General features: G+C 43.8%; 1 protein-coding gene across 4 annotated transcripts in view; it reads left to right on the top strand.

Moving 5' to 3' along the window:
- The first annotated feature begins 5,233 nt into the window (after nt 1–5,233).
- DNAJC14 (DnaJ heat shock protein family (Hsp40) member C14) overlaps nt 5,234–14,890 on the top strand; it is a 40,520-nt gene continuing 30,863 nt past the window's right edge. For 2 of the 4 annotated variants that reach the window (XM_040341059.1, XM_040341061.1), the window contains exon 1: nt 5,234–5,415. The gene's annotated coding sequence lies outside the window, so the exon portion shown is untranslated. The remainder of the gene's footprint in view (nt 5,416–14,890) is intronic. The other 2 variants (XM_040341060.1, XM_040341062.1) reach the window with 1 other exon arrangement.

Genomic DNA, 14,890 nt, shown 5'->3' on the forward strand with positions numbered 1-14,890 from the left:
CTAAAAATGCATAGGTTTAAATTAGGCCTAATGCATAACGGTCCAGGCTGATTCCCCTCCACTACACTACAGCTTTTCAAATCCCTCCTGGTCTCTGACTTGTTTGGAATTTATTTCCCTACTCTTAGGCTGCTTTCACACTGAGGCGTGCAGCCGCGGTGACGGTATAGCCGCGCTATTTCTAGCGCGGCTATACCGTCGTATTTACCGCGATATTCGGGCGCTAGCGGGGAGGTTTTAACCCCCGCTAGGGGCCGAAAAAGGGTTAATACCGCCCGCGTTGCAGGCGGTATTACCGCGGTATTACCGCGCTTTCCCATTGATTTCAATGGGAAGGCGCGGTATAGGAGCGGTGAACACACCGCTCCTATACCGCGGTAAAGATGCGGCTAGCAGGACTTTTGGTGCCCTCCTGCTAGCGCACCGCTTCAATGTGAAAGCTTTCGGGCTTTCACATTGAGCACTACAGGGCATGATTTTTCATGCGGTATAGCAGCGCTATTTTTAGCGCTGTACCGCATGAAAAACGCCCCAGTGTGCAAGGGGCCTTATGGGACTATTCTCCCTCATTCCTACATATGCAGCTTGCTGTCTGCAACATTGTATACACTCATGAACTTGACCAGCTTGTTATCTGCTGTGGTGTATATATCTGGATCTACTCATCAGCCATATTTCTACCAGGACCGTTTGCGAAGTCTGGACATTTGTTACTATCTGGTCCAGCCCATCCTACCGGATCTCATATCTAACTTTATCCACTACCGTGGATGAAAATCTGTAGCTCCTGAAGAAGCATTCAATTGCGAAACATGTAGAGCTCATTCAAAGACATCTATTAATATTCACGTTAGCCATCAACTCTTGTTGATGTCTCCAGTGGGCCAGTATTGGTTTTAATAATAATCTTTTTTGATTTGTCCTATTATTACATAAATATTTTGTAATAATTTATGTGTTTTTTAATGTATTTTTATGAATGTGTACTGTCATTTTGATTCAATTACCCATCTGTCTGGGATTGCATCAATAAAAATATATTCTGTGTCAACTATTGGTGCCTAGAAAGTCCATTTCTTCCTCAAACAACAAACTCTCCATTATTACTTGTCTTTCTCCCATGTCATATCTACTATTCTAAGTGGCAAGTATTTGCATTATTCTTTTTGCATAAAGTGGTAGATACTGTAGGTAGGTGGAATGCTGTGTTTATACTAGTATTCCTTAGATGTCTTTACATAAACCTACCATGGCAACAAACAAAAGCTCAACATATCTTATGTAGCGCAGTAACTATTATAAAAGCAAACACGCATATTTTAAAAGTGAATATGATCTACAATTCTAATGCAAAAAATCTGATTTTTATACAGGTTATCTCCCAGTGTGACTTTTTTGGGGAGTTTATTTTTTTAATCCAAAAAACTTAAAGGTCATAAAGTTTTGTGTCATCATTTACTGTTTTTTTGTGAATAAGTAGGAGTACTATGAACAAAGGGTCTGGTATGGAATTTGGAGGGACCCCACGTCCTTTTTTAGGGAGGGGTCCCTTTTGACCTCCATGCCAGACATTTTTCAAGAATACACGTCTGGTATATATTTTTTGGGGGGGTTCAGGGAATCCCCCAGACATGTTATTTAAAGGAATTTGAATTTTTAACATTTCACTTTAATCATTATTAAAATAACTGCTCCGCATCAAATTGTATCTGTGTATCTGTTTGCTAAGCAGGGAATAAAATCCAGCACATCCCTAAGGCCCCTTTCACACTGGGGCATTTTTCGAGCGTTATTCGAGCGTTATTCGAGCGAAGCCTCATCTGCAATCCCAATGTGCTGGTAAAGCACCGCTAAGACCCTAACGTTTTAGGGCGTTTTTGCAGTGCCTCAGTGTGAAAGGATAAGGCATTTTTACAGCGCTTTTAATTTATTTTAACGGAGAGGGGCGTTTTTGGAGCGTTTTTTTCAGCGCCCAAAAGCTGCTCCAAAGATGCTGCTTGCAGGACTTTTCTCAACTCCCCGCCAGTGCAACGCCTCAGTGTGAAAGGGTAAGGCGTTTTTACAGCGCTTTCAATTCATTTCAATGGAGAGGGGCGTTTTTGGAGCATTTTTTTTTTGGGGCCCAAAAGCTGCTCCAAAGATGCTGCTTGCAAAACTCAGTGTGAAAGGGTCCATTGAGATGCATGGAGAGTGTTTTATGAGCGTTTTAATAGCAATATTTTTAACGCTAAAATTCTGTAAAAACACTTCAGTGTGAAAGGGGTCTTAGTAAAAGCACCACATAGTAAACACAAAAAATGTAGGCACACATTTAACCCTTGATTGCCCTAGATGGCTAACCTCTTCCCAGGCAGTGTCATTAGTACAGTGACAGTGTATATTTTTAGCACTGATCACTGTATTAGTGTCACTGGTTCCCACAAAGTGTCAGTTAGTATCAGATTGTCCGGTGCAATATCACAGTCCCGCTGTAAGTCTCTGATTGCCGCCATTACTAGTATAAAAGAAAAAAAAATCCAGTATATATAACATAGTTTGTAAAACTTTACCCATAACAACTAAAAAATAGAGTTCTTTAGCACAGAACATACATTCCACATTAATAATTATGCTATCAAAATTAGTGTGTGCTGTAAATTGCCTCCAGCACAGTTCCTGTTACGTCTTTTCGGAGGCAGCCATTTTACTGAAGCCCAAAGCCCCATTAGAAAATCATAAAGCAGAGCTAAAATCATCAATTTGCCGGTTTCAAAAAACAGTTACATTCCTGGAATGTAATGCTATATAGATCAGACCAAAATGAGGGACAAATGAGCATGAATGAGGGACAGAGGGACATTTCTCCAAATCAGGGGCAGTCCCTCTAAATCAGGGACAGTTGGGAGCTATGCTTCTCCTCATCCAGAGAACGCCTTGTACTGTAATGTAAATTGCTGCGCAAACTGTATAAAATCCTGTATAATAATAATTAATTGTGTGAATGGCAGCAGTACCAAGAGAGTGACCCCCTGTGGTCATTAGAAGATCGTGGTAATCGCTGTAGTAGCACCAACTACTACAGCGATTGCCAGCTTCCTCAATGGCTCCTTGAGTATGAGATACCCATTCTTACAGCGAGCCAAGTTGGGCCAACCTAAATATGCAATACAAATTATAACTGGAGTCCAGCTTTATTCATCAAATCTTATACAACACATTTTACATTAGCATAATAACACATTTATATACTGTACTTCTCTATATCAGACCTGAGAGAGAGATTTAGTCCCAAAACTGGCTCAGTCCATCCAATAGAGGAGCATTTGGGGGCCATGACTTGACAAACATTAGAATGTGCTACTTCTGGAGGTTATGAGTTGTTTTAACCAAATCCCGCCCACTGTATAGACAAATGATGGCAGGGTGTCTCTCTCATTCTGGGGCAACGTCCCAGTCTCACCGCACTTGGACACAGCGCATCACCGATCTCAGTAAAGAACCGATGATGGAGCTCTTTAACCATGTGATTAGCTGTGTCCAATCAAAGCGGATCACATGTAAACAAGGAAATGCTGGTTATCAGCTTTCCTCTCCTCACACTGACATCGTGTGAGGAGAGGAGAGAAGAGCCGATCAGCAGCATTTCCTCACAGAGGAAAATCCTCCTCCCAGATCTGCACAGAAAATCATGGCAATGATCATCAGTGCCCTAATGATCAGTGAAGCCCCAACAGTGCCCAGCAGTGATGCCAGTCAGTAGTGCCCATCAGTGCCTGCGTATCAGTGCCCATCAGGGCCACCTACCAGTGCCAGCTATTAGTGCTGCCTATCAGTGCCTCCTCATCAGTGCCCTACAGTGCCGCCTCAGCAGTGCAAACTCATCAGTGCACATGAGTGCTACCTCATCAGTGCCCTCTGATCAGCGCACATCAGTGCCACCTCATCAGTGCCCTCTCATCAGCGCACATCAGTGCCACCTCATTAGTGCCGTATCAGCAGTGCCCATCAGTGCAACCCATTAGTGCAGCCTATCAACGCCCATCAGTGCCAACTCATCGGCGTACATAAATTAAGGAGAAAAAAATACTTTTTTACAAAATTTTCTTACAGAAACTAAGAACCCCCCCCCTTTTTTCCTAAATTTTCTGGGCCATATTCTGGTAGAAAGTAGGCGGGCGGCGCGTAAGCCATTTACACTACGCCGCCCCAACCTACAGGAGCAAGTGCTGTATTCCCCAAACACTTGCTCCGTAGTTTGGGGCGGCGTAGTGTAATTGGCCCGGCGTATCCCCGCGTATATCCAAGGGGGCGGCTTGTATTTAAATTAAGCGCGCCCCCTTTTCGAACGAACTGCGCATGCGCCAGGCTTAAAATAGCCCAGTGCGCATTCTCCAGTTCTCGGTGTAAAACGTCAATGACGCCGACGTGTGCGTCATTGACGTAAAGTCGTATTCGCGGACGACTTAGTAAAACGACGTACATGGCCTACGTGGGACTGGCGTAAGGTTACCCCTCATATAGCAGGGGTAACCTTAGGCCTACGCAAACGACGTTAGCGACGGTTACGCAATGCGATTTTGTTCGTGAATCGGCGTATCAGGCTCATTTGCATAAACAAATGAGACCTGAACTTAAACGCCACCTAGCGGCCGGCGGAGTAATTACATTTAAGATCCGACAGTGTAAGTGACTTACACATGTCGGATCTTAAGCGTATCTATGCGAAAATGATTCTAAGAATCACTCGCATAGATACGCGGCCCAAAAAAGAGAGATACGATGGAGTATCCTGAGATACTCCATCGTAACTATACTCAGAATATGGCCCTCTGTCTTTTTCGCTTTTTTAGCCAAAAATAAAAAACTCAGTGGTAATTAAATATCACCAAAAGAAAGCTCTATCTGTCTCAAAAAATGACAAAAATGTCATATGGGTATAGTGTTGCATGACTGCGCAATTGTCATTTAAAGTGTGACAGATCTGAAATCTGAAAATCGGCCCGGGCAGGAAGGGGGTAAAAGTGCCCTGTAAAAATGAATGTGGAGTACACTGGCCCCCATTTCTACACATGGAGTAGGAGATATAACTTCCCACATAACGTGCACTCTTTAGTCAGTATGGGAAGGCTGACAAATAAAATGGGCAGTTCACTCCTCCCATTGGTCAAAAGTGAGCAGAGAAACCCCCTCTAGTGACACAGCTGTAGAACTGAATCTGGGAGCAGAGCAGCGACCAATCACAGTGCAGAGGTCGGGATCCGGGATGCCTGACGTCACGTGACGCTGACGCTCGGCTCACGTCGCTCCCGGAAGTGATGTTGAGTTGTGTGTTGCCTGTTAGGCAGCAGTTAGCAGAACGGAGACAGGGGAGAGAGGACAGCTGTGACCGGTAAGCCGTTGCTTAGAGCGGCCCCCACTCTTCCTTCGGAGGGCCGGGTAAGGACACATGTCGGCTTCTATGTAGGGCAGTGTGAGCCGGATATTCAGCACCTTTACTGGAGTGGTGTACTCAGGCTGCCTCCCCGAGGCCTGCCACTGTGAGGGCACCGGCTGGGACATGAGGAGGAGGAGGAGGTGTGGGCAGTGTCATATCTAAAGCCTGTGTAATAGTATGAGGAGGGGGCACAGCATTACTGCTTGTCTATAGAGGGGGAGTCACACTGCCAGAGTCCTAAATGGAACTATTTTGGATAAAGTAAGGCAATGTTTTTGCCATCTGTGTCTCATTGAGATTTCCTTTCACTTTCTGTCCCATAGCCAATCAGGAAGTGAGAGGAAATCCCTCCAAAGTGAAAGAGTCTGTGGTTGTCACCAGAACTAGTGTCCCCATTGGGAGATTTTCCCTCTGTTCCTGTTCTGGGGGCAACCCAAAATGTGGGATTTTCTTTTACTTTCCTATTTGATGATAAAGGTAAACAAGACAAATAGGATCAATATCCCTAACAGGGACACAGACCGAAATTAAATCCTGATGGGTTCTCTATCCTCTGCACTCTATCTAACTTTATACAAATTCTGAAGAGAAATGTGTTGTTCTTGTAGATCCTAAATGGAGCGTTCACCTTTACCAAAAAAAAATGCCAATGCAGGTAAGTGACTTCTGTAGATAAAGACAAGCTGCAGCTTTGACCAAAGTTGAATAAGGTCCTTCTATAGGTGTAGGCCACTAATTCTTCAGGGAGGGAACATTTCCAGGCAGGGTGACATCATCACAGGGGGCCGCCGGAGGCGGTGCTTCATCTACTGGTGCAAACACACACATGCGTCTGTGGCAGCTGAGGTTTCTGTGCTGCCAGCAGAGTGACCGAGCCGTCAGACTCCTTGTTTCTGTTTATGATCATGAGGTGGCGAGACAGGCTTGCAATACTGTGACAGTCTGTCCCACCCCCAGGTGATAAGTTAGAGCTAAACCCTCCTACTTCTTTACAACTAAGGAAGCCACCATCTTGGTCTAGGTTTCATTCACAGTTGCCATGGTGCTGCACATGATCAGTTATGACACCAGCCAGTTGATGGCTCGATAGTTGGGTTGAGACATTTATCATTCACAGCATGTCTTGAATGTAACTGTTTTGGGTTGTAGTTAAATCAATGGGTTTAGTTCCTAACTTAACCCTCCTATCGTTTTTAGCCAAGGATGCTGCCACTTTAGCCTCTATTTGATCTGCAGTTGCCATGGTGCTGCACATGTGATCAGTTATGACTCCAGCCAATTGATGGCTTTAGGCCCCTTTCACACTGGGGCGTTTTTCGAGTGTTATTCGAGCGAAGCCTCATCTGCAATCCCAATGTGCTGGTAAAGCACTGCTAAGGCTGCTTTCACATTGCAGCGGCGAGCCGCGGTGACGGTATAGCCGCGCTATTTGTAGCGCGGCTATACCATCGTGTTTACCGCGATATTCAGGCGATAGCGGTGAGGTTTTAACCCCCGCTAGCGGCCGAAAAAGGGTTAATACCGCGGTATTACCGCGCTTTCCCATTGATTTCAATGGGAAGGAGCGGTGAACACACCGCTCCTATACCGCGGTAAAGATGCGGCTAGCAGGACTTTTGGAGCGTTCCTGCTAGCGCACCGCTTCAATGTGAAAGCCTTCGGGCTTTCACATTGAAGACTACAGGGCATGATTTTTCATGCGGTATAGCAGCGCTATTTTTAGCGCTGTACCGCATGAAAAACGCCCCAATGTGAAAGGGGCCTAAGACCCTAACATTTTAGGGCGTTTTTGCAGTGCCTCAGTGTGAAAGGGCAAGGCGTTTTCAATTCATTTCAATGGAGAGGGGCGTTTTTGGGGCGTTTTTTTTTTCAGCGCCCAAAAGCTGCTCCAAAGATGCTGCTTGCAGGACTTTTCTCAACGCCCCGCCAGTGCAACGCCTCAGTATGAAAGGGCAAGGTGTTTTTACAGCGCTTTCAATTCATTTCAATGGAGAGGCGTTTTTGGAGCGTTTTTTTTTTGGGCCCAAAAGCTGCTCCAAAGATGCTGCTTGGAGAGCATTTTATTTGAAAAACTAACGATTTTCTGATCAATGATGGGAGAATCGTGCGAGAAATGTAATAGAAAAAAAAATGCGCATGTGCAAGAAAAGAATATTCCCGGACAGAAACGAATATTCCCGGCAACATGAAGGTTTGGTTGGCCGACTTTCGAAAATCAATGGTGGCATCATCGGATCACAAAAAAAACACGAACTTTCTGATTTTGAAAAGAAAATTTGTTCGAAATTCGACCGTGTATGGCCTGCTTTACAGTTTGGTTGACAGCACCAGCAAATTTGACAGTTAGCTGTAACAGTTGTGTTTTTTTAAACTGTTAAAGAGGTTCTGGCCCCCCTATGAAAAATTAAGACCCCTTTCACACTGGGGTGGTTTGCAGGCACTATTGCGCCAAAAATAGTGCCTGCAAACCGACCTGAAACAGTGGCTGCTGAGCGGTGTGCTGGCAAGACGGAACAAAAAGTCCTGCTGGCGGCCGCATCTTTGGAGCGGTGTGTATAACGCTTCTGCCCATTGAAATCAATGGGACACCGCGGCTATACTGCCAACAAAAATAGCGGCGCTTTACCGCCACCGCACCTCTCGCCCCAGTGTGAAAGGGGCCTAAGTTAGCAGCTACAAATGCCAGTTTCCTATTGTGCATGCGTGAAGCCTGCTGAATTTTTCAATTGGCATGGCGGAGGAAGGAGGAGGGGGCCCGAACTTCTGAGGGATGGCCGCGTGGAAGTGGTCAAAAACAGGTTTTCCGTTCCACTTTTGAGTGGAATTCCGCTTTAAATCAATGGGTTAAAGTAGAACTTTACTCATAACAACTTGATAAAAAATGTGGTTCATTAGCTAGGAACATTCATTCCACATTAATAATTATGCTACCAAAATGAGTGTGTGATGTAAATGTCCTCCAGCTTTGCTCCTGTAGCTGGAGGCGGCCTTTTTTTCTGAAGCCCAGAGCCCCAGCAGTTATTTATAGAGCGGAGTTAAACCAAACGGTTTCAAGACTGTCACATTTACTTGTGCTCTCAACTGTCAAACCATCAAATGGCTGGAGTCATAACTGATCACATGTGAAGCACCATGGCAGTTGCAGATGAAACATAAGCAGGTAAAGCATAGGAGGGTTTAATTCTGCTATAAGGCTGTCAGCAGATCGGCCTCTACAAACTGGACAGTGCCTAAAAATAGAGGGCAACTGAGCATGTGCAGAGCAGGGTGAGACAGTGTATTACTGGATTTTAAACAGTATAGGCACTTACTTTTAGGTTCAATAAGTATTTATTAGAATTTTTTTGACAGGTATAATACAGAACAGAAAACATTGGATCAGGAGCCCAACCCGATCGGTACGGTATAACGCATACACATAGCGATACCTGATAAACAAGCGTGTACAAGTGAATAATCTATAGGCACTGTGGTGGTACAGACAGGGAAATGCACTGCACACCTATGTCTGGCCGGAGCTATCCCTTGCCTGGCCACCCCATTGGGAGCCTGCTGCGGCCAGGAACCAGGGAGGCAGGAGAAATGAAAAAGACAACTGGAGGCAGAAGTGCAGGGAGTAACATAACAGTGAAAGATTTACAGTTGTACCAGTGGTCTCGACTGGTGTAGGCACTTACTTTTAATGATTTACATAGCTATACCTGCAAAAGGGTCAGCCTGAAGTGATCTAGCAGGACCTAATTTTCTGACTAAAGTTTCATTTTAGGACCCAGTTAAAGGGCTGCTGGGAGAAGAGGGGGGGGGGGGGGGGGAGTTAAAGTCCACATTGAGGAATCAATTATTGACAGTGACAAGATGTATTTTCCCAAACATACACTTTGCAGCTATTAAAGATCATCGGTAGCTATGGTTTCCTTGTTTTGGGTTTTTGGGAGTAGGGATGGATTAGAAGCCCTGTGTTTTTTTTTTTTACTGCTATCTGGGACTGCAATTGAGATTTTCTTTCCCTGGTGATAGTCTTACCACTCGGGAAGTGAGGGAAGCTCTCCAATAACGGATGGCATCACAGATGCTTTTCTTTAACCACTTCCCGACCTCCTCATGTACATATACGTCAGCAGAATGGCACGGACAGGCACATGTACGTACCCGTACGTCCTCTGCTAGACGTGGGTGGGCGGTCCGATCGGGACCCCTCCCCCCCCTCGGTACATGCGGAGGTCGGGTCCGCTCGGGGAGCGATCCGGGACGACGGCGCGGCTATTTGTTTTTAGCCGCTCCGTCGCGATCGCTCCCCGGAGCTGAAGAACGGGGAGAGCCGTGTGTAAACACAGCTTCCCCGTGCTTCACTGTGGCGGCGCATCGATCGAGTGATCCCTTTTATTAGGGAGACTCGATCGATCACGTCAGTCCTACAGCCACACCCCCCTACACTAGTAAACACATACACAGTGATCCCTAAATGTTACAGCGCCCCCTGTGTTTAACTCCCAAACTGCAACTGTCATTTTCACAATAAACAATGCAATTTTAAATGCATTTTTTGCTGTGAAAATGACAATGGTCCCAAAAATGTGTCAAAATTGTCCGAAGTGTCCGCCATAATGTCGCAGTCACGAAAAAAATCGCTGATTGCCGTCATTACTAGTAAAAAAAATTAAAAAAATTAAAATGCAATAAAACTATCCCCTATTTTGTAAACGCTATAAATTTTGCGCAAACCAACCGATAAACGATTATTGCGATTTTTTTTTTTTTTTTTTTTTTTTTTACCAAAAATAGGTAGAAGAATACGTATCGGCCTAAACTGAGGAAAAAAAAAAATTATATATGTTTTTGGGGGATATTTATTACAGCAAAAAGTAAAAAATATTGCATTTTTTTTTCAAAATTGTCGCTCTATTTTTGTTTATAGCGCAAAAAATTAAAACCGCAGAGGTGATCAAATACCACCAAAAGAAAGCTCTATTTGTGGGGAAAAAAGGACGCCAATTTTGTTTGGGAGCCACGTCGCACGACTGCGCAATTGTCTGTTAAAGCGACGCAGTCCCGAACTGTAAAAACCCCTTGGGTCTTTAGGCAGCAATATGGTCCGGGGCTTAAGTGGTTAAAGTGTTTGTTAACCTTAAAAAAAAAAAAATATTGATCCAGTTTCCTTAAAGCATGGTTGAATAATCCTATGTACCCCGGTGTCTGTTTTTTTAAAAATAAGTGTTTTTTTTTTACCATATCTCAGAGCGCAGATGGCTGCTCATGTGACCCTCCTCCTCCCGATTGACGTCAGCGAGGAATCCTTGGCCACACCCACTGCAGCTGTCAGATGGGGAGAGGAGAGAGCCCTTAGACACAGGGGCACATAGGGTTATTCAACAGACAGGGTGGGATAAAGCGGCTTAACAACCACTTTAAAGTGGACCTTCATTCAAAAGTGAAAGTGCTGCTATTCCTCCTCAGCCCCACCCCTAACACCTTATTTGTTTGTTTACTTTTGCAGGGATTAGTCCTTTTTTGACAGGTAACCTTGCCTAGATGAGAATTAGGTGAACTTGGGACATGTCACGCATGCTGGGAGGCTGCAGGTTTAGTCCACAGTGCAGTACGATTTTCGGCACATGCAGTGAGGAGGTACCTTTTTAATATCTCCGGAAGTCACAGCAGGCCCTTGTATGCAGGAAGACAGCACTGGACTCTGGGCACTGTTAAGTACCGTACTTGAGTTTTAAAAGTCAGCAGCTACAGTGTTCACTTAATTTTTATTTTTTTTAAAGACAAAGTTCCTCCTTGAACAGGTAGAAGCAGCTTCTTTTTGTTGTTGGTTTCTCTATTGCAGATTGTTCCTCACTTTTTGTCACTAGGACGTGAAGTAAAGGGAAATCTCTCTAATGACGCCCCAGATACAATTTCAAACTAGAAACACTTTTTAATTTTGCAGAGTTACCTATCAAAGATTGTTTTGCTCCCTTATTTACCTAAAAGTGGACATACACTTTTTTGAAAGCTGTTCTTTGTCAGTGATCTCCCATTTTTTGTTCCAGGTGATTGTGCCTGATCTGGTCACATGGCCTTTGTTTGGGCCCCAGGAAAACTTGGGCTGCAGAAAAGATGTTGGGTGGGTGAACGACATCAGGAGGCATGCTGTTCAGTCTTCGCTTATTGTGGCGCATGCATATAGAGATGTCCAGATGGGAGTACATTGAGGACTACTAGATTGCTAGGCAACATGAGGAAAGCTCCTTATAGGCTATTGCAGTGTATTGAAAGTCCGCAAGAGATGATACTCCTGGGATTTGTTCACACAATATCTGTTGAGTCGCTCAGATTAACACAATGGCACATAGAAAACAATTGTTTTCTATTTGCCCTGTTTACACCACAACGTTGCATCAAGGTTTGTTTTGGGTCATTGCGTAAAATACAGAAATGCTGCATTTTTATGCAGCACAACCAGGGCTGTGGAGTCGGTAGATAAATGTTCCGACTCCTCAGTTTTATGTACTTCCGACTCCGACTCCTCTGTATTAATATGCAAATGTATTTATACATTCCTTGAGTGAAAGAAACGCAACCTACCACAGGACTACTGGCTGGGAAGCCAACAGTCTACTGTATTGCACCGTTTAAGCAAAAGACAAACACAATGAAAACAATCAAGTGACTGGATAGTAGCAGCAGGCATAAACATCAGGAACAGGATCTTTATCAGTTCAAAAATACAAACCACATTATTTGGTTGTTTTAGAACAAAAACAAAGCTTATCTATAATGAACCAAAAACAAAATCTGCAAAACCTAGAAATGGTTTATATTAATCTTGAAATGTAGTTCTAGGCTTAGCAAATGCAAATCAATTCAATGTAGAGTTCTAAGGAAGAGAATTGCCTCTGCCAGATCCTCTTTCATAGAGGCTCTTAAGTCAGACTTTATTATTTTTAGGGCTGAAAATAATCTTGCGACACTGACTTGGGTGGGTGGCATTGCAGTAACTATTCTGGCCACATCACTAACGATCTCTGGATAAACAAGGATGGCTTCTTCAACAGTAAGTTTTGATGAGCGATCATACTTTTCAACTTCTTTTAGTGCTTTATAAAACTCCTGTTGGAATTTTTTTATTTGGACACTTACTGGTTCTCTAACATGCGTTCCCTGTAAAAGCAGAACACAACACTATGGAAAGTAGAAGTATTGCCGCTCCTAATTGTGCGTTGTGTGCCATATAGTGAAGCACATGAAAAGCGCGCTTCTTCACGGTCACTTAACGTGTTCATTTTGCGGTTACGTGAGGCACTGCATGCATTGGTCTTTATTCTTACAGTAGAGAAGTCATTAATTATAACTTTTTGTGAATTGGGACATTTAAACTTGCTTTTTTTTTTTTTTTATTCCAATCTAAATTTAGTAGGAGTCGGTGCATTGTTTGCCGACTCCGACTCCAGGTACCCAAAATTTCCCCCGACTCCGACTCCACAGCCCTGAGCACAACCCATGGCGTGTTGTGACGTGAGGAGACTTGATTTAGGTGTCATTTTGTAACACTTCAATAAAGTTAAAAAAAGTAAACCGTGTCTTGCCTTGTAGTAATGTGATGCATCAACTGTACACATTGAAAACCAGCCGGCGTGCATATAATTGTGCAGGCTGATGTGAAGGAGTCCTTATGGTTGCTTAGAGACACAGAAAATGACATTTATTGTGGATATTGGTAACAATTTTAGACGCAAATCAAGTTGGCTGTCGTTTGGCAAAGTCTATGTGACAGTTTTTGTGTATATGTGACCCCTGCACCTATAAATTTGGGCAGCAAAGTATGACAGTTTTACACAGGTCTGCAACAGATTTACAGCTGAAGATGTGATAGATTCTCACAAACAGGTCGGGAACATGTTTTAGTCTGTCGTACTTTAAGGCTGAGTGCAAATTTGTAAATGAAGCTTCCTGATTGTTTTAAATCGACTCTATCAGCGCCTATTTATCATTGGCTTGCTGTCTGTCAGAATTGATAAATGCCCCCAGAGTGTGCAAATAAGCATTTGCTCGGACAATATCCTCAGAGGGCCTGTGACGTCTAGCTTCCAGAGTCATCCTCCGACAATCCATATCCTACAGAATTTTCTCTACACCATATTCGGGGTGTAACATGTTATGAAAGGGGCTAGCTGTCAAAAAAAACGTGTCCGCGCTGAGCTTCACCTGCCCGCCCGCGTCACTCGGTTTGCAGTCCTTGTTGAATGGAAAACTACAAGACCCTGCAGCCCTAGCAGCTGTCGGCTTGTAGTTCTCACTGAACTACACGACACTGTGAGAGCCGTCGTAGAGCTGGGATATAGATATACATTTTTTTTTTTTTTTTTTTTTTGTTGATGGACACCGCACCAGTCCTGAGGAGCTGGAGGCAGGAGTTTTTAGGCAAGGCCGCGGCGTCGGCGCCAGTCCTGGGGGGAAAAAAAAAAAAAAATTGATTTTGTCAAAATCATCTGAATCAATTAGACCTACCAAGTCGATTTTTATTTAATCTAATCGATTGTTTTGCACAGCCCTATGCTGTCGTAGTTCAATGATTCTTTCTGTACGAATGTATCGGCCCGCTCATGAGGTACGAGCAAGGGGCTACACTAACAGGCCTGCTGGAGTCCTGCATGGCATCGGCGACCTGCCGATCCCTGGTGCAATGCTTTTATAGGCTCCTGCAAAAAAAATGCACATTTTTATTACCGTCAAAAAAAAAAATATGTGCATTTATTATTTTTTGTCAAAAGGTGAATTTATCCTTTTTTTTTAACAAGGAGCTGCAGTCATATTTGTAAAAATGTAAAAGTCAGCAGCTATAAAAACTGTAGCTGCTGACTTTTAATAAACAGACGCTCACCTGTCCCAGGATCCAGCGCTGTGCCTAAGTGATCTGAGCTGAAGTGGGAATGGGTACCTGTTTGGGGAAAAAAAGATGCCATGTCATAAAGGGCTGTGATGAGGAGGCCTTAAAGGAACACTAAAGGTTTGTTTTTTATTAGATCAATTGATTGCTGTAAGCTAGAGCATTTAAATACCACTTACCTCATTTTTCCTTTTGACCTCCAAAATACAGTAATCCAGGTATGAAAATGCCATTTCCTGTCACTCCTCTTCTTGCTTTCCACCAGCATCTGAGCCGTTTTGCATGGTGGAAAGCAGAATGTGCTCACCCCCTCCCTATGATTACAGCCCTGCATGAAGATGCTCTCTTATCCCTCACAGGCATGGAGGCTAAGCCTAATGGGAACTGTAGTTCCCCTTAGGCCGTGATGTAGCAAGACTGAATGCGCACCGCAAACCAGGAAGTCAGTGAGAATAATGATTCAGGAGTGATGGAGGTGAATAAAACGGCTCGATTTCAACAGGTATCAAACTAGTTATAATGCAAAACATTACTTTTTACTTTATCAGCTACTGTCAGACTTTAATTTAAGAGGAAAATATTTTTGTCTTTACAACCCCTTTTTA

Source organism: Rana temporaria, chromosome 2, assembly GCF_905171775.1.
Source record: "Rana temporaria chromosome 2, aRanTem1.1, whole genome shotgun sequence".
NCBI lineage: Eukaryota > Metazoa > Chordata > Amphibia > Anura > Ranidae > Rana > Rana temporaria.